The following is an 18,465-nucleotide window of genomic DNA, read 5'->3' on the forward strand; positions in this document are numbered from 1 at the left end:
GCAAGGACCGCTGGTTCCCACAATCCCAGAGCCGTGCCACCCAAATGTCCCTCAGCCTGGGAACACCAAGACTCCAGAGCCAGGCTGCACCGTGACCCCTCAGCCAGGCTACACCAAGGTCCCTGAGCCAGGCTGCACCGTGGCTCCTCAGCCAGGCTGCACCGTGGCCCCTCAGCCAGGCTACACCAAGGTCCCTGAGCCAGGCTGCACAGTGAGCCCTCAGCCAGGCTGCAACGTGGCTCCTCAGCCAGGCTACACCAAAGTCCCTGAGCCAGGCTGCACAGTGGGCCCTCAGCCAGGCTGCACCGTGGCTCCTCAGCCAGGCTACACCAAGGTCCCTGAGCCAGGCTGCACCGTGGCTCCTCAGCCAGGCTGCACAGTGGGCCCTCAGCCAGGCTGCACCGTGGCCCCTCAGCCAGGCTACACCAAAGTCCCTGAGCCAGGCTGCACAGTGGGCCCTCAGCCAGGCTGCACGGTGGGCCCTCAGCCAGGCTACACCAAAGTCCCTGAGCCAGGCTGCACCGTGGCCCCTCAGCCAGGCTACACCATCGCTCCTCAGCCAGGCTGCACCATGGAACCTCAGCCAGTCTACACCAAGGTCCCTGAGCCTTTCCCCTCAAAAGTGGCTCCAGGCCCAGCTCAGCAGAAGACCAAGCAGAAGTGAAGCCGTCCGGAGCCAGGTTCTTCAGGAGCTGAGCACCACCTGATGAACACCCTCTTCCCATCTGCCTCTGTCTCAACTTCCAGTAGATGTCACAATCAACATGTTGTCACCCTGAGTCGTGGTCTCTGTCTTATTCATATTCTAAATCTATTATTATAAATTCTTCCCCTGTGCACATTCTGAGAAGTACTCTGAGTCTCTGGACTAAACAGAAGGTCTTCGTTCCTGTGTTTGCTCCAGTTGCTCAGAGATCATTTGAAGAGGAATTCTGGATGGGAAAAAAAATGTGTATTTCTGCTCTTTCCCATTAAATTACTTTTACCTCTGATCCTGGCTGGGTGTCAGTGGCTAAATTTCCACCCTTTCTTGGTCTCCCGTTGTGAGTCAGAGCGTATGGACAGGGAGGGGTTAGTGTATGCATCATTTGTTAATCCTGGCACCGTGCACTCCTGTGAGGTTATGGAGACACATTCAGAGGGCATTACAGGGATAGCAGCAGGGTATTGTGCAATGACGCCAGAGCCTGTCACTTTGGGCAGCTATAGGCAGAACAAGACTCTCTTCTTACTCTGGCTGAGTCACATCTGAGTTCCATGATGTCGGTCCCAAGCCACTCCTGATCCTCAGTTTTCTGCCTCTAAGTCTCCTCCTCCTTCCAAGAACACATTATTCCTTCGCACTTGAACTTCGTGTTGTTTTTCTTCTCTCGTTTTTCCTTTCCAGGACACGTATTCTTCCACACGTTGTCAGTTGTCACCGAGGCACCCTCAGTGTGCCTTTCTACACTTATGTAACCGCCCACACAAATTCCACACTCATTGGTCAGCCAGTGCTGCCTTTGCTGGGCCCCGGCCCCCGGGCACAAAGTCCTGTGGCTAGACCAGCGTGAGGGAGAAAGATGCACGGCACTTTCCCTGGGAGAATTTGCAGTTTTCCCTAAGAGTTTGGTGCCTGTGCCCTTCTCATCCAAACATGTGCACATAACACCCTCTCCCTCTCTCTATTCCCCCATCCCTCTTTTTCTCTTTCCCCCTGAATAACCCACAGAAAGTTTTATGCATTGATTGCAAATAAGAGGTGAGTTTTAAAGAGTGACTAGGGAAGAAATTTAAATTCAGGTGAGGCAAATAATCAGTTAACAAACTTGCAAATGAATGTGCTTTAAGAGCACCTTCAAATTTTCAAGAGCCCGGTTCCCTAGAATCCCAAACCCTCCCTTTCTCCACAGTCTGGTCTTCTTGATTTCAGAGGTGAGCCACAGGGGCATGGATCTATGAGGAGAAGCAGGAAAACGAAAAAAAAAAGCAATGTAAGATTTCAGAAGGACTCCAGGATTCATCCGTTGACTAGTCCATAGCACCAAGAGGTCTGGGGCTGGTGACAGGGAGTGGGTACCTGCAAGATGCACAAGTGCTTTGGGAAGGTTTGGCAAGAGCTCAGAGATGTTTGGAAACTATAAGATAAAAATCGTCTAACATCATTACGAGATGATGAGTAGCTGTCAAACTGGCAGGAGAGAAGGACGTACCTTACGTGTTAGACACATGTTGAGGTGGTTCACATTACTGCTGATCTCAGTGGTAGGAAAGACTAGAGGTGATTCCAAGACTGATCACAATGAAATAGGCTGATTCTGGGTGGGGAAACAGGCTTCATGGTACAAAGCTATTGTGAATGTAAAATAATACAATTTCGTTGCTCATATTATTTGGGGTTGCTTTTTAAAATACACTTTTATTGTGGAAAATATATGTAAAACAAAATTCACCCTTTTAAACATCTTCAAGTACACAATTTTGTGGTATTAATTCCGATTACATGTTATGCATCTTTGCTAAAATACATGCTTGTATGCGGGTTTATAGAAGATAAAGAAAAACCCTGATATTAAATTCAGCAAAATGTAAACAGTGGTCATTTTTAGCTGCTTTTTGCGACTGTTCATTTTAATAGCTCTATTCTAATAAGTATTTTAATATCTGTTTCCCAAAAGAACATGTATTATATATTATTTCATATTTATTTTTATAAATTTTATTATATTTAAAATAATAGAAGTCAGACAAGATGTTGCTGAGATAGAAGAAAAATATATTTGCCCACAAAAGCTTTCCTGGGCTGTGCCCAGATCCGATACGGAGTCCCAGGGCGGGGGCTGCTTCCTTGTTGAGTAGCCATGGGGTCTTCCCTGCACATCCTCATCAGGATTCCTCCTCTTCTGTGAAGGATCCTGGGACACTCCAACACCACCCACTCTGGAGCCCAGGGTCTGCCCATCTTGCCATCTGACGGGCAGCTGATGCCAGTTAAGTGGGCAGTTGGGCCCTTCCTGCTTGAGCAGTGCTTTTCCCTCAGCTCCTCTGTGACAGGGCAGATTTGTCATGCCATCCACTGGGCGAGCCATTTAGAAAGCAGAGTTCTACTTCTGTGTGAGGAGCTTGAAGTCCCGGATAGACAGATCACACACTTTGGGAAGTTTCATGTCCATAGACTGATTGCTAATCTTGTGCAGATTTTTAAAAAACGCACATTTTGTTTCTCTTAATGATTCTTTCTTTTTTTTTTTTGTTTTTTTTATTGGTTGTTCACAACATTACAAACCTCTTGACATATCATATTTCATACATTAGATTGAAGTGGGTTATGAACCCCCAATTTTACCCCAAATGCAGATTGCAGAATCACGTCGGTTACACATCCACAATTTTACATAATGCCCTATTAGTAATTGTTGTATTCTGCTACCTTTCCTATCCCCTACTATCCCCCCTCCCCTCCCCTCCCATCTTCTCTCTCTACCCCATCTACTGTAATTCATTTCTCTCCTTGTTTATTTTCCCATTCCCCTGACAACCTCTTATATGTAATTTTCTATAGCAATGAGGGTCTCCCTTCATTTCCATGCAATTTCCCTTTTCTCTCCCTTTCCCTCCCATCTCATGTCTCTGTTTAATGTTAATCTTTTCTTCCTGCTCTTCCTCCCTGCTCTGTTCATAGTTGCTCTCATTATATCAAAGAAGACATTTGGTACTTGTTTTTTAGGGATTGGCTAGCTTCACTAAGCATAATCTGCTCTAGTGCCATCCATTTCCCTGCAAATTCTATGATTTTGTCATTTTTTATTGCTGCATAGTACTCCATTGTGTATAGATGCCAAATTTTTTTTTATCCATTCATCTATTGAAGGGCATCTGGGTTGGTTCCACAGTCTAGCTATTGTGAATTGTGCTGCTATGAACATCGATGTGGCAGTATCCCTGTAGCATGCTCTTTTAAGGTCTTCAGGGAATAGTTCGAGAAGGGCAATAGCAGGGTCAAATGGTGGTTCCATTCCCATCTTTCCCAGGAATCTCCAAACTGCTTTCCAAATTGGCCGCACCAATTTGCAGTCCCACCAGCAATGTACAAGTGTACCCTTTTCTCCACATCCTCGCCAGCACTTATTGTTGTTTGACTTCATAGTGGCTGCCAATCTTACTGGAGTGAGATGGTATCTTAGGGTGGTTTTGATTTGCATTTCTCTGACTGCTAGAGATGGTGAGCCTTTTTTCATGTACTTGTTGATTGATTGTATGTCCTCCTCTGAGAAGTGTCTGTTCAGGTCCTTGGCCCATTTGTTGATTGGGTTATTTATTATCTTATTGTCTAATTTTTTGAGTTCTTTGTATACTCTGGATATTAGGGCTCTATCTGAAGTGTAAGGAGTAAAAATTTGTTCCCAGGATGTAGGCTCCCTATTTACCTCTCTTATTGTTTCTCTTGCTGAGAAAAAACTTTTTAGTTTAAGTAAGTCCCATTTGTTGATTCTTGTTATTAACTCTTGTGCTATGGGTGTCCTATTAAGGAATTTGGAGCCCGACCCCACAATATGTAGATCGGAGCCAACTTTTTCTTCTATCAGACACAGAGTCTCTGATTTGATATCAAGCTCCTTGATCCATTTTGAGTTAACTTTTGTGCATGGCGAGAGAAAGGGATTCAGTTTCATTTTGTTGCATATGGATTTCCAGTTTTCCCAGCACCATTTGTTGAAGATGCTATCCTTCCTCCATTGCATGCTTTTAGCCCCTTTATCAAATATAAGATAGTTGTAACTTTGTGGATTAGTCTCTGTGTCCTCTATTCTATACCATTGGTCCACCCGCCTGTTTTGGTACCAGTACCATGCTGTTTTTGTCACTATTGCTCTGTAATATAGTTTGAAATCTGGTATCGCTATACCGCCTGATTCACACTTCCTGTTTAGAATTGCTTTTGCTATTCTGGGTCTTTTATTTTTCCATATGAATTTCATGATTGCTTTATCTATTTCTACAAGAAATGCCGTTGGGATTTTGATTGGCATTGCATTAAACCTATAGAGAACTTTTGGTAATGTCGCCATTTTGATGATGTTAGTTCTGCCTATCCATGAACAGGGTATATTTTTCCATCTTCTAAGATCTTCTTCTACTTCTCTCTTTAGGGTTCTGTAGTTTTCATTGTATAAATCTTTCATCTCTTTTGTTAGGTTGATTCCCAAGTATTTTATTTTTTTTGAGGATATTGTGAATGGAGTGTTTTTCCTCATTTCCATTTCAGAAGTTTTGTCGCTGATATACAGGAATGCCTTTGATTTATGCGTGTTGATTTTATATCCTGCCACTTTGCTGAATTCATTTATTAGTTCTAGTAGTTTCTTTGTAGACCCTTTTGGGTCTTCTAGGTATAGAATCATGTCATCTGCAAATAGTGATAATTTAAGTTTTTCTTTTCCTATTTTTATGCCTTTAATTTCTTTCGTCTGTCTAATTGCTCTGGCCAGTGTTTCGAGAACTATATTGAATAGAAGTGGTGATAGAGGGCATCCCTGTCTTGTTCCAGATTTTAGAGGGAATGCCTTCAACTTTTGTCCATTCAGAATGATGCTAGCCTGAGGCTTAGCATAGATAGGTTTTACAATGTCAAGGTAAGTTCCTGTTATCCCTAGTTTTTCTAATGTTTTGAACATAAAGGGATGCTGTACTTTGTCGAATGCTTTCTCTGCGTCTATCGAGATGATCATATGGTTCTTATCTTTAAGTCTATTGATGTGGTGAATAACATTTATTGATTTCCGTATATTGAACCAGCCTTGCATCCCAGGGATGAATCCTACTTGATCATGGTGCACAATTTTTTTGATGTGTTTTTGTATTCGATTCGCCAGAATTTTATTGAGGATTTTTGCATCTAGGTTCATTAGAGATATTGGTCTGTAGTTTTCTTTCTTTGAGGTGTCTTTGTCTGGTTTCGGGATCAGGGTGATGTTGGCCTCATAGAATGAATTTGGAAGAGCTCCCTCTTTTTCTATTTCCTGAAATAACTTGAAAAGTATTGGTATTAATTCTTCTTTAAAGGTTTTGTAAAACTCCGCTGTATACCCATCCGGTCCTGGGCTTTTCTTGGTTGGTAGTCTTTTGATGGCTTCTTCAATTTCATCTATTGATATTGGTCTGTTCAGATTGTCTATATCCTCCTGACTCAGTCTAGGCAAATCATATGACTTAAGAAATTTATCGATGTCTTCACTAACCTCTATTTTATTGGAATATAGATTTTCAAAATAATTTCTAATTGTCTTCTGTATTTCTGTAGCATCTGTTGTAATATTGCCTTTTTCATCCCGTATGTTAGTAATTTGAGTTCTCTCTCTTCTTCTCTTCGTTAGCATGGCTAAAGGTCTGTCGATCTTATTTATTTTTTCGAAGAACCAACTTTTAGTTTTGTTAATTTTTTCAATAGTTTCTTTTGTTTCAATTTCATTAATTTCCGCTCTGATTTTAATTATTTCTTGCCTTCTGCTACATTTGCTGTTGTTTTGCTCTTCCTTTTCTAGGGCTTTGAGATGAAGTGTGAGCTCATTTATTTGTTGGTTTTTTCTTTTTTTGAGGAATGACCTCCAGGCGATGAATTTTCCTCTTAAAACTGCTTTCATTGTGTCCCATAGATTCCAATATGTTGTGTCTGTATTTTCATTTATCTCTAAGAATTTTTTGATTTCCTCCTTTATGTCTTCTGTAACCCATTGATCATTCAGTAACATATTGTTTATTTTCCATGTGATGTAGGATTTTTCCTTCCTTCTTTTATCATTGATTTCCAGTTTCATTCCATTATGATCAGATAAAACGCAAGGTATTATCTCCACCCCTTTATATTTACTGAGGGTTGCCCTATGGCAAACTATATGGTCTATTTTTGAGAAGGATCCATGTGCTGCTGAGAAAAAAGTATATCCACTTGATGATGGTTGATATATTCTATATATGTCAGTTAAGTCTAGGTTATTGATTGTGATATTGAGGTCAATAGTTTCTTTATTCAACTTTTGTTTGGAGGATCTGTCCAATGGTGAGAGAGGTGTGTTGAAGTCACCCATGGTTATTGTGTTGTGGTCTATTTGATTCTTGAACTTGAGGAGAATTTGTTTTATGAATGTCGCAGCACCATTATTTGGTGCGTAAATATTGATAATTGTTATGTCTTGTTGGTGAATGGTTCCTTTTAACAGTATATAATGTCCTTCTTTTTCCCTTTTGATTAACTTAGTCTTGAAGTCGATTTTATTCTATATGAGGATGGCCACCCCTGCTTGCTTACGAGGACCGTGTGCATGGTATATTTTTTCTCATCCTTTCACCTTCAGCCTGTGTATGTCTTTTCCAATCAGATGTGTCTCCTGGAGGCAGCATATTGTTGGATTTGTTTTTTTAATCCATGATACCAGCCTATGTCACTTTATTGGAGAGTTTAAGCCATTAACATTCCGAGTTACTATTGATATATGGTTTGTACTTCCATCCATGTTTGATTATTTATCCTTTTTTAAAAAAATTTAGTTTGTTTCTCCATGATTATCTTTCCCCTCGCCCTCTGTCTTTACCGAGGCACTTCCTACTGATGGTTTTGGTTATTGTTTTTCATTTCTTCCTCGTGTAGTGTTTTGCTCAAAATGCTTTGCAATGCTGGTTTTCTGGCTGCAAATTCTTTTAACTTTTGTTTATCATGAAAGATTTTTATTTCGTTGTCATACCTGAAGCTTAATTTTGCTGGATACAGAATTCTTGGTTGGCATCCATTGTCTTTCAGTGTTTGAAATACATTGTTCCATGACCTTCTTGCTTTCAGTGTCTGTGATGAAAAATCTGTTGTTAACCTTATTGGTTTACCCCTGAATGTAATCTGTCTCCTTTCTCTTGTAGCTTTTAATATTTTCTCTTTGTTCTGTATATTGGATATCTTCATAACAATGTGTCTTGGTGTTGGTCTACTGTGATTTTGTGTGCTCGGTGTCCTGTATGCATCTTCAATTTGTATATCTGTTTCCTTTTTTATTTCTGGAAAGTTTTCTGTAATTATTTCATTCAGCAGGTTACTCATTCCCTTGGTTTGAATCTCTGTACCTTCTTCTATCCCAATGACTTGTCAATTTGGTTTTTTTATGTTATCCCATAACTCTTGGATGTTTTTCTCATGATTTTTTACCAGCCTTTCTGAGTTGGCTAGACTCTTTTCAAGATGATATATTTTGTCTTCATTATCTGATGTTCTGGCTTCTACTTGCTCCACTCTGTTAATGATACTCTCAATTGAGTTTTTAATTTGGTTTATCGTTTCCTTCATTTCTAGAATTATTGTTTGATTATTTTTTATAATCTCTATCTCCTGATAGAGATGCTTAACTTCTTCTTTTATCTGTTTATGTAATTTATTCTCAATGTGTTCTTTCACTGCTTGAATTTGCTGTCTTATATCCTCTTTAAGGTTCCATTCCATCTGTCTAAGGTGTTCCTTGAGTTCTTTATATGACCATTTTTCTGATGACTCTAGGTCCTTCTGAATATTTAGGCTGTCCTGCATTGTTTGTACTCCTTTTCTTCCTTGCTTTTTGAAGCTGCTCATGTTACTTCTTGTTCTGTTTGACTGATGAATTACTGTTTACTCCTATAAATTTATTAGATGCTTGGGAGGAAAGGTATTAGAAGGGAAGGGAAGAAGTCACTAAAGAGAATGAGAGTAAGCAGGTAGAATTCAAGGAAGGGGGGGTAAGATAATTGAAAAGAAATGAAAAGACAAAAGAAGAAAAAAATAGGAAATAAAAAAGAAAAAAAATTTTTTAAAAATAATTTAAAAAATTAAAATTAGAAGAAAAAAATTGTAAAAAAAAATTTTAAAAAACAACAAGAAAAATGAAAATGAAAGAAAAACCCAAATTAAAAAAAGAGAAAAGAAAAAAGAAAAAAGGAAAAAAAAAACTAGTAAATGCAGTCTTAGAGTTTGATTAACTTCTCTTCCAGTAGGTGGTGCTGTGCCCACCAGGCCAAGTTTCTCCTGTCAATATGCGGGAACCAATCACTGTGCAGCAGCTCCTCCCAGACTGGGCGAGTCTCCAATCCTGAGTGCCTAGGGCCTCCTCTTGTGTCCAGTCACTTCCCACTTTTCCTCTAGCCAGGCCCCTCTCACGGGTGCCGCTCACCACAATACTGGCTACACGCCAGGTCTGCTGCTCCCGGGAGCCCTGTTTTCATGGACGACTGGGCTCACTCTTCCAGTTTGCCATTCCCTCAGACCCTAAGTTTGTAGAGCTTGGGGCTGAGAATCCTCAGCGAATTTTACTTGCCCTCCGGTAGCCACGCCTCCGGTAGCTGGTGCAAGAGACCTCAGCTGTCAGCACTGGTGGGAGCGGTAGTTCTGCGCCGCGGGTCCCGCGCCACCTCTGATTCCCTCGGGCTGGCTATCGCGCTCACGGGAGAGCTGGGAGGGGCCCTTAAGGTTTCCCCGATGTGTGGAGAGGGAAGGCTAGGGAATTACACGCCTGTAGCCGCAGGTTTCAATGAAGTTATCTCCTCCGCCGCAGTCTGATGACATCAGTTCTCTGCCATGGTGGTATCTCTTGCAAATGGCGACAGTTCGTTTCCCTTTGCCGGGCGACCAATGCAACGGGTGGGTCCTTACTGTCTCTCCCAAGCCCCGTTTCAAACCTGTGGCCACTACCTATGAAGGCTCGGTTGGCATTTACCTCCGTAGGAACAGAAGGGCTGACCAGTTGTTTCAGCAGGATGGATTAGTGCTGAGTCACAGCTGTTTGTCTGTGGGAAGCAGGCGAACGGGAGCTTGAATTCGGCCGATCCGGGCTCAGTGTGTGTTCTGAGAGGCCCAGACTGTTCGCCCCAGATCCACGTCAGCTCAGCACTGCCTAGTGATCCTGAGCAAACAGATTTAGGTTGTTTACGACTCCCTATGCCTGCACAGCTGAAGAGGTCAGAGACTTGATCTCTCTGCGCCCGCCGCCATGTTGGAATCTCAACTCTTTCTTGTTTTCTACGCCTTTGTTTATTCTTCCTACTGCAGGCATGACCTTATAGTTGTTGGAGGAGGCTGGGTGCAGTGGCTCAGGAGGCTGAGGCAGGAGGATCATGAGTTCAAAGCCAGCCTCAGCAACAGTGAGGCACTAAGCAACTCAGTGAGACCCTGTCTCTAAAGAAAATACAAAATAGGGCTGGGGATGTGGCTCAGTGTTTGAGTGCCCCTGAGTTCAATCCCTGATACAAAAAAGAAGAAAAATAGTTGTTGGGGGCGAATATTTACTTTCTGGCTCAGATAGAAACTGGTTATGAAGGCAGTTTGCTGTACTGTCATGGTCCTCCGTATTTCTCACTGAAATAAGTCTCACAGTGGATCCAGGCCAACCACTTTCCCAAACTATTTTTTTGTTAACCCCCAACTTGATTTTTCCAGTTCTGTCTCCTCCCTTCTGTTTCATGCTCTACCTACAGCTGATCTCCTACCTGACCCCACCACCTCACAGACCTCCCACGAACCAGTTAACCATCTGGGAAACTGGCCCAATATGCTGCAGCTTTTGCCAAACTGCCCTGCAATTCCCGCACTTGCCACATCAAGATTCCTGCAGGGACACCTGAGTTCTCCAGACTGTCACGTCCACAAGGGCAAGAACCTTCTGCCCATTCAAGGCTTCTCCAAAGACTCAGGGCTTAGCTTGCTACCTGCCAGGTGGTAGGAGTCAGTCCACCTCTGCAGAGATGCTGGGGGTTTATGCCTTCACTGAATGGTGCAGGGGATTGGAGGATGTCTGCACTCTATTCCCCAAACACAGCCCACTGCTGCCTTCAGCCTGATCCTCCCCAACCGTGCTCACCTCCCTACACATCCTAAGCCACAGTGGTCCTGGGGGCAAGAGCCACCTGCTCTTTCCTAGCTGTATATCTGCAACACCCTTGGAAAGAGGTGTCCTGTGTCTTCTGGAGACTAGGAGAAAACTGAGAGGGCTTCTTTACCAAACCTAACCAAGAGGCTCCCAAATATGAACCTGTCCCCTTCTCATCTAAACTCCATAAAGATGATAGAAGATTAGGAAGACCCAACATCAATTTCTTATTTTAAAAAATTACAAGAAATATGATAAAACGTTTAGGACTATGGGATATAAAGTATAATTATCAATAGTCTATCAATCTATAATTTATGACATAAGTTGAAGTTTTATTTCCTAGAACTACTTTTTGAATTCATTCACATATTTGTCATTGATTTTTTTTTTCTTCTAACACACTCTGTACTTATTTGGTTATGTTAGTGGTGATGCTTTCTTACATTTTTCCTAATGCATTATAACAACAAAATACCTGAACTTTTTCACAAATCAGTTGATGAGACTTTCATTATGCCATTTCTACCTGGATACATTAAAATGAAAACTTAGTTTGAAAACACTTGAATTATGGTTCCTATAATCACTTTTATTAATTCAATTGACATCTTTTACCACATTCTGGTAATCAATGTTCCTACCACTATAACAGTGGAATAAACAATGGCCAAGCAAAATGTACTATTCGTGTGGTTTATTGGTCAGGGTATGTTCTCTTCTGTGACAAAAATCCCCCAAAGTCTGTGATGACATGGAATAGAATTCTATTTCTCATCCCTTCCGAGGTCCTTTGTGGACTGGCGGAACTCACATCCTTCCATTCTGTGACTCATAACCCTCAGCACCCTCCTTCCATTGTACCCTACATGGCAGATAGGAAAAGAAGTAACAGAGAAAGAACGCTTTCTCCTAAGGGATGTGGAGGTGATCATCTGCACTCGGATGACGTTGCATTAGCTAGATGTCAACCACATGGTCCCACACCACAACACAAGGCTAGGTACCCAAAGTGGAGAATGAGGATAAGTTCAGCCACAGTCCAGCCATCTGGGATGTTTGTTTTATTCTAATTCTGCATAGACATATTCACCTCTGCCCTCAGGAACCCAACTCGGAGTCCAGGGAAGCCACAGATCCACGTCCCAGTCCAGGATCTTTGGGTAACATAGAGTCCTCTCCCTCATGTCCTCTCAGTGTGGCTCTTCTTAGTCCAGCAACCTGAAATATAAGGAGCCCAGGCCCTACCCCAACACATTCCAGTTTGCAGCGTGGGATAGGGATTGGATAACCCCAACAGAAAGGAGAAAAGAGATAAAAGGAGGACAGCTAGAACCTGAGCCGTAAGAACTCTGACCGGCCTCTGAGTGTCACGTGGAAGTCCACCCTCCTATCAGGGGATGGCACTGCATAGCAATGCAGACCAATGGAATAGAAGACACAGAGACAGATCCACATAAATACAGTTATCTCTTACACTTCGTACGTCCTCGGCTCCCCTCTCTGGAAGGTGGTCTTGGTGTCGGGAGATCATTCACTGCTCATTAGCTGCCTGAAGTGGGTTGGACAGTACAACGGAGCTGGCTCTTCTTGCCCCCACAACTGTTTCAAGACTTTCAAACACTCACACTTGTGGTTTCTTAGGGAAAAAAACAAACAAACAATGTCATCAACAATCTAGCAAGCTTCTGATTTGTTTCCAGTGATAATTATTACTAGATAATTATTAATCATTATTCCCTTGGCAAAGGTTTTCAAGTTCCTTTCCTTGACCTGATTCTCAAGGCCAGCTTTACTCTCCCTCCATTCCCTAGCTCTCCTGTGCTTAAACAGCTTCTGCCCAGGGCCCTCCACAATATGGGTAGGAAGACACGACATCCTGAATCTCATCTTTCCATAAAGGTCAGTCTTTCTGCTTATTGGTTCTTTTTAGTTATACGTGACAGTAGACTCCATTTTGATATGATTATACAAGTAAGGAATGTATTTGATTCTAATAGATCCCAGTCTTGTGGAAGTACATGGTGGTGAGAGTCCCCGTGGTGTAGTCATGTATGCACTTAGGAAAGTTATGTCACATTCATTCCACTGTCTTTCCTTTGCTTATCGCCCTCCCTTCCATTCATCCTCCTTTGTCCTTTGTCTAAACCACTAAACTTCTCTTTTTTCCCTACTGCCCCCTTAGGTGGGTCAGCTTCCACATATCTAAGAAACATTTGACCTTGGGGTTTGGAGGATTGGCTTATTTTACTTATCATGATAGTCTCCAGATCCTTTCATCTACTGGCAAATATCATGAAGTCATCTTCTTAATGGATGAGTAATACTCCATTGTGCATATGTACCACATTTTCTTTATCCATTCATCTGTTGAAGGGTTTCTAGGTTGGCTTCATAGTTTAGCTATTGTTTTTTTTTTTTTCTTACATGAACGCTTTATCCAAAGGACCATCATATTACACAAACCATTTCAACTAGATTAGAAAAATCTCATGGCTTTCAATCATATGGCTTAGCTATTGTTAATTGTGCTGCTGTAAAAACTGATGTGGCTATGTCTCAGTAGTATGCTGATTTTAAATCCTTTGTGTATATACAGAGGAGTGGGAGAACTGGGTTGAATGGGGGTTCCATTCCTAGTTTTCTGGGGAATCTCCATACTGCTGTCCTGAGTGGTTGTACCAATTTGCAGTCCCACCAACAATGCATGAGTGTGCCTTTCCCCCACATCCTTACCAACATTTATTGTCACTAGTATTTTTGATAATTGCCATTCTGACTGGAATGAAATCTCAATGTAGCTTTAACTTGCTTTTCTCTAATTGCTAGAGATGTTGAACACTGTTTCATATATTTATTGACTATTTATATTTTTCTTTTGAGATGTGTCTGTTTAGTTCCTTTGCCCATTTATTGTCTGGGTTATTTGTTGGGCTTTTTTGAGGGGGGGCATTAAGTTTTTTAAATTACTTTGTATATCCTGAAAATTAGAAACATTATCTGAGGTGCAAGTGGGAAAGATTTTCTCCCATTCTGTATGCTCTCTCTTCATATTTTCTTTGCTGTAAAGAAGCTTTGTATTTTGATTCCATTCCACTGACTGATTTTTTATGAAAAGCAAAGCCAGAGGCATCATAATACTAGATCTAAAATTATATTACAGAGCTGTAGTAACAAACACAGCATGGTATTGACACTGAAACAGGAATGCAGACCAATGGAATAGAAGAGAGGACACAGACAGATCCACATAAATACAGTTATCTCACACTAGACAAAGGTGCCAAAAACATACATTAGAGAAAAGATACCCTCTTCAACAAATGGTGCTGGGAAAACTGGAAACCCATATGTAGTAGAATGAAATTTAACCTCTTTCTCTCACCCTGCCCCAAACTCAACTCAAAGTGAATCAAAGACCTAAGTATTAACCGAAACCCTGTGCATACCAGAATAAAAGGTAGGCCCTACACTGATATATCAGCTCAGGAACTGACTCCTTGCCAAGAAGGAAGTAAAGTTTAGCCTTAGTGGGTGCAGGAAGTAAAGTTTAGCCTTAGTGGGTCAATCTTTAACTATTTTTTGTACTCTGTTCCTCTTCATTACAGTTGCAGATTGTCCATTTCCTTCTTGACCTCGTCCATACTTGTCGAAGGAAGTCACCAGTAGTCCACACTCTTCAAATCTCTGCCCCTTTCCAGAGACTTTTTTTTTTTTCACTACGAGTTTCCTGGGCAAATAGTGCTGTTTAAATAACAGGTAACATGTTTGCTGAATGTTTTAACCTGGCCTAACATCTAAAGAGGTGCTAGGAAAAAAGTGGAGCGGAAGGCAAACTGGTGTCCAGTAGTGGGGAGAGTCCTCGATTCCAGACCCACACAGAGCCAGGGCCCTCAATGTGTGTTTATAACCTGTGGCACAGGAGGCGAGGGGCATGGGGTCGCCCCCTTGGCTGAAATACCAAAGAAGGGGTCTGTGGTGAGCTCTGGGCCAGGATTTTAGGTGGGAAATCTCTAAGTACCTTTATAGGCTCCTGTAACAAGAAGATCCAACAGGTGTCACTCGGCTAGTGGTCCAGGGTGTGTTTTCCCCAACATTCAGTTACTTTCATATCAGTGACCTTATTTTCATCATGACTTCATATACTTATAGTATAATACTGATAAAATTTATTTTAAGAGGATTTTTACAAGGATCACAACTTTGCATTTACCAAATTGAGTCACTCAGGGGTCTTGTAACCACACGAAGAAGGAAAGTTTGCACTGCCCCAGAGGAGGGCATCCAGCTCACTTCAGGGCAGGTTAATGAGAAAGAAATATCTCCCAAACACTGAGACCAGCTTTCAGAGAACAAGTCAATGATATATGAGAGAATTTCCGCCATCCCTGTCAGGAGGGTAGATTCAGCACGCCTGCGCCTGCGTAGAGGATTTCAGAATTCCTACAGCCCAGATTCTAGCTCTCCTCCTTCCTTCCATTTCTAATGATGCTGTGGCAAATTAGGTTGTCACAGGGTAGAAAAGACTGCCCTCTTTGTTTTGTAGTTTGCTGGACCAAGAAGGAATGCATGGCCCTTCTTTTATAGGTGAATCTAATTCACTCTTATATAAGTAACTTCCTTTGCAAAGTAAAACTCTGGAAAACAGGAAGGTCCAAGGAATACAAATAACATTTGGGACCTGTCCTCTGAGCTAATTACTTCTGCACACTGTGGAGCCCACAGGTAAGGATGGCGGGCAGCAGAGGGTAAAAGCAGAAGACAAACCTGCTCTCCTTCAGCCCTTGCCCCTTGCCCATGTAGGCTTTCCAGAACATTCCAGGCAGCCCCCAGCATTGGCATCAGGTATTCTCCTACCTGGAATGCTCTTCCCTCAGATGTCTTAGTAGCTAACCCTTCACTTTCTTCAAGTCTTTCTGATCTCAAAGAGGACTTAAACCACGACCCTCACCTTCTTGGTGCTCCTAATCGCCTGTACTATTCCTTTTCCATCACGTTTAATGCATAATTTACATGATCTTCATGTTTACTGATTATTTATTTCCATCCTCCCCTCTAGAATGTGGGCTTCATGAGGTCATAGACCTTTGTGATGGTTCACGGACACACCTCAAGAGTCTAGAATACCCTGATACACTGCAGGCCTTCAGTTGTCAATTAAATAAATAGAAAGAGTTCCTTTTCTATCAAGCCAGAAAACTCTCAGAATTTTCCACTGTCACCTGTAATCCCTGGTAAAGACCAGGCTAAGCAGGGCCTCCCTGCTGAGCGCATACTCCAGAAGGGAGGTTCCGGGACATGTCAGTACCTGACACTCCTTGACTTGTCATCCTAGGTGACTTGCCATCGTAGATGACTTGCATTTAGCTTGAGAAATAACTGACCCTGCTCAATCTTGAGATTTCCACCTCTCAGCACAGGGGCTACTGCAGTCCCCTCAGGGCTGAGCCTGAATTCTGAGAGTCAGTCTATTTTGGAGTAACCAAATAGTGTTTGGAAGGTGAAAGCAGATGAACGTTTGCTGTTTCTGGGCTTTTTCTCATGTGGGAGGGAGGAGCTATAGATAGTACACGATATGTGTGTGGGAAAGTGCTGGGAATGAAGTCTACCAAAGTATACTGTGTCTATGTGAGAGTATACCACAATACATCACATATCAATTGTGTATAATGCAAATCCAGTGTGTTTCCCAAAGCTAGAAGAGCTATATATCAGATTGTATAAAATATGAACAAATATACACATATCTGATTTTATAGATATAATGTATATGATATATATGATTTTACATATAATTATAATGCACTAATTAAAATAACAATGACAGAGAGAACGTCAAATAATAATAAGTAGAGCAAGCCAATCAGGACAAGGAAGGTACCAAGAGTGAAACTGATCAAATTTTGTGGTGTGCATGTAGGAATATGGCATAATGAATCCCACACCAACGTATAGTCATAATGCACCAGTAAAACGATAAAATAAATTGCAGGCTATGATTTTGCTGTGTTTTACAGGAGATTATTTTGAAATCCTCATGGAATAAAAAGTTAGATGACATTAAAATGAAAAAGAATGAGAACAAGTCAGTCTCCATTTGAGAAAGAAATCCCACTTATAGATTCCACAGAGGCGTGAACTAAATGTGGATATTGTCGGGGAGAAGCTCTGCCCTCGTTGGCAGAGGCTGTTTCGTTAAAATCAACTTCACAGTAGAAAAGGAAAAGAAAGAATTCTTGTGATCACAATTTCAAAAATCTGGACTTCCTTCCTTAATTTATTTTTCCTTTCATGCTCTAAGGTTTTTTGCTACATAAGAAAATATGCATTTTATTTGGGTATAGGAAGGGAGTGTCCTTAGAATAAAACACAAATTCTGGTAAGAAAATGGGAAGTCATAATGGTGGTTTTAGGTGTGAGAAAACCATCCTCCTGCCCTCGCTTATCAGATGAGCGTTTCCTTCTCTCCCTGAAGGAGAGAGCTTATTAACACGGCCACCTCTTTCTCCCAGACATGGCTAAGTACCAGGAGAGATGCTCTGCTATCAGTAGCCTTGCCTGCCACCTCCTGGAACCTGGCCTGTGTATCCGGTGGCAGGTCCTTCCCGCTGTCTGATACATACTCTCCCAGTGCTCAGCACCCCTCACAGTTCCACAAAGCCCACCCCTCCTCACTGCCCACCACCATATCACCCTCCACGGTGACCAATCGTCTGCCCAGGTGTTTTAACTTCCTGAGCAGGGAGTCCATATGGGCTGTGACCTCAGGGAAGAGAAATCATTACAAAGGGAAAATGAGAAGGAAGGAATGACCGTTCAAGGAGACATTCCTTTTGCTCATCACCAAGAACAATGGATGGCTGAGTCCATGGGATTTTTTAAGGATCATTAGGAAATGGTCTTGAAACTGTTTGTCCTGGAATGAAGGTAGGCATTTATCCGTAGATGCCTCTCACTCCCCCCAGTACCATCATTTGTCAAGTCTGGGCCCACGTGCAGTGACTCTCTCACACTTCTGGGTTGGACACACAAGAGCATGTGTGTTTCACGGTACCCTGCACCTGCAGTATCCTAGAAGCCCTGGATCAGGAAGGGAGAGGCACTCAGCATGGTCCTGCAGAGCAACTCGCGGTCCCTGTACAAAGCCCACCCAAGCCCACGTGGGAAGGACCACATGATAGTGTGTGGATAAAAGATAGGGCACAGAGAATCTGAGGATGTCCACGAAGTGTCAAGGACAGTTATCCAGCAAGTCCAAGAAACATTTAGGTGAGCAAGACAAGGAGGCAGGGGCCATGTTGCCGCAGTCTGGCTGGGCACAAAATCACGAGCCACTCAAGCAGGAACAAACTTTATTTCTGAACTCCACCAGCACACTCCACACGTGGCTCCTCCCAGGATACACTACTCCAGCAGGAAATCCCTCCTCCGGAAATCCCTCCTACCGCACTTCCCCAACCCATCGGCCTGATTTCAGGGTGGTATTGCAGGTGGACCTAGATTAATGGCCTCGGTTTTATCCGATCTCGAGCTAAATCAGTGTTGGTTTGAGGGCAGGGGGCATCCCAGCTCCTGTTGCTGCATTGCACCTGGAGAAAGGATCCCCACGGGA

The 18,465-nt window shown here is 42.4% G+C and overlaps 1 protein-coding gene across 1 annotated transcript in view; it reads left to right on the forward strand.

Moving 5' to 3' along the window:
* Positions 1-18,465, forward strand: part of LOC308655677 (uncharacterized protein) — a gene marked incomplete at both ends in the record, with an annotated part of 357,743 nt that overhangs the window by 173,417 nt on the left and 165,861 nt on the right. The gene's annotated exons all lie outside the window — the stretch shown is intronic.

This window comes from Spermophilus citellus (assembly GCF_964194105.1).
Source record: "Spermophilus citellus genome assembly, chromosome: 9".
Classification (NCBI taxonomy): Eukaryota; Metazoa; Chordata; class Mammalia; order Rodentia; family Sciuridae; genus Spermophilus; species Spermophilus citellus.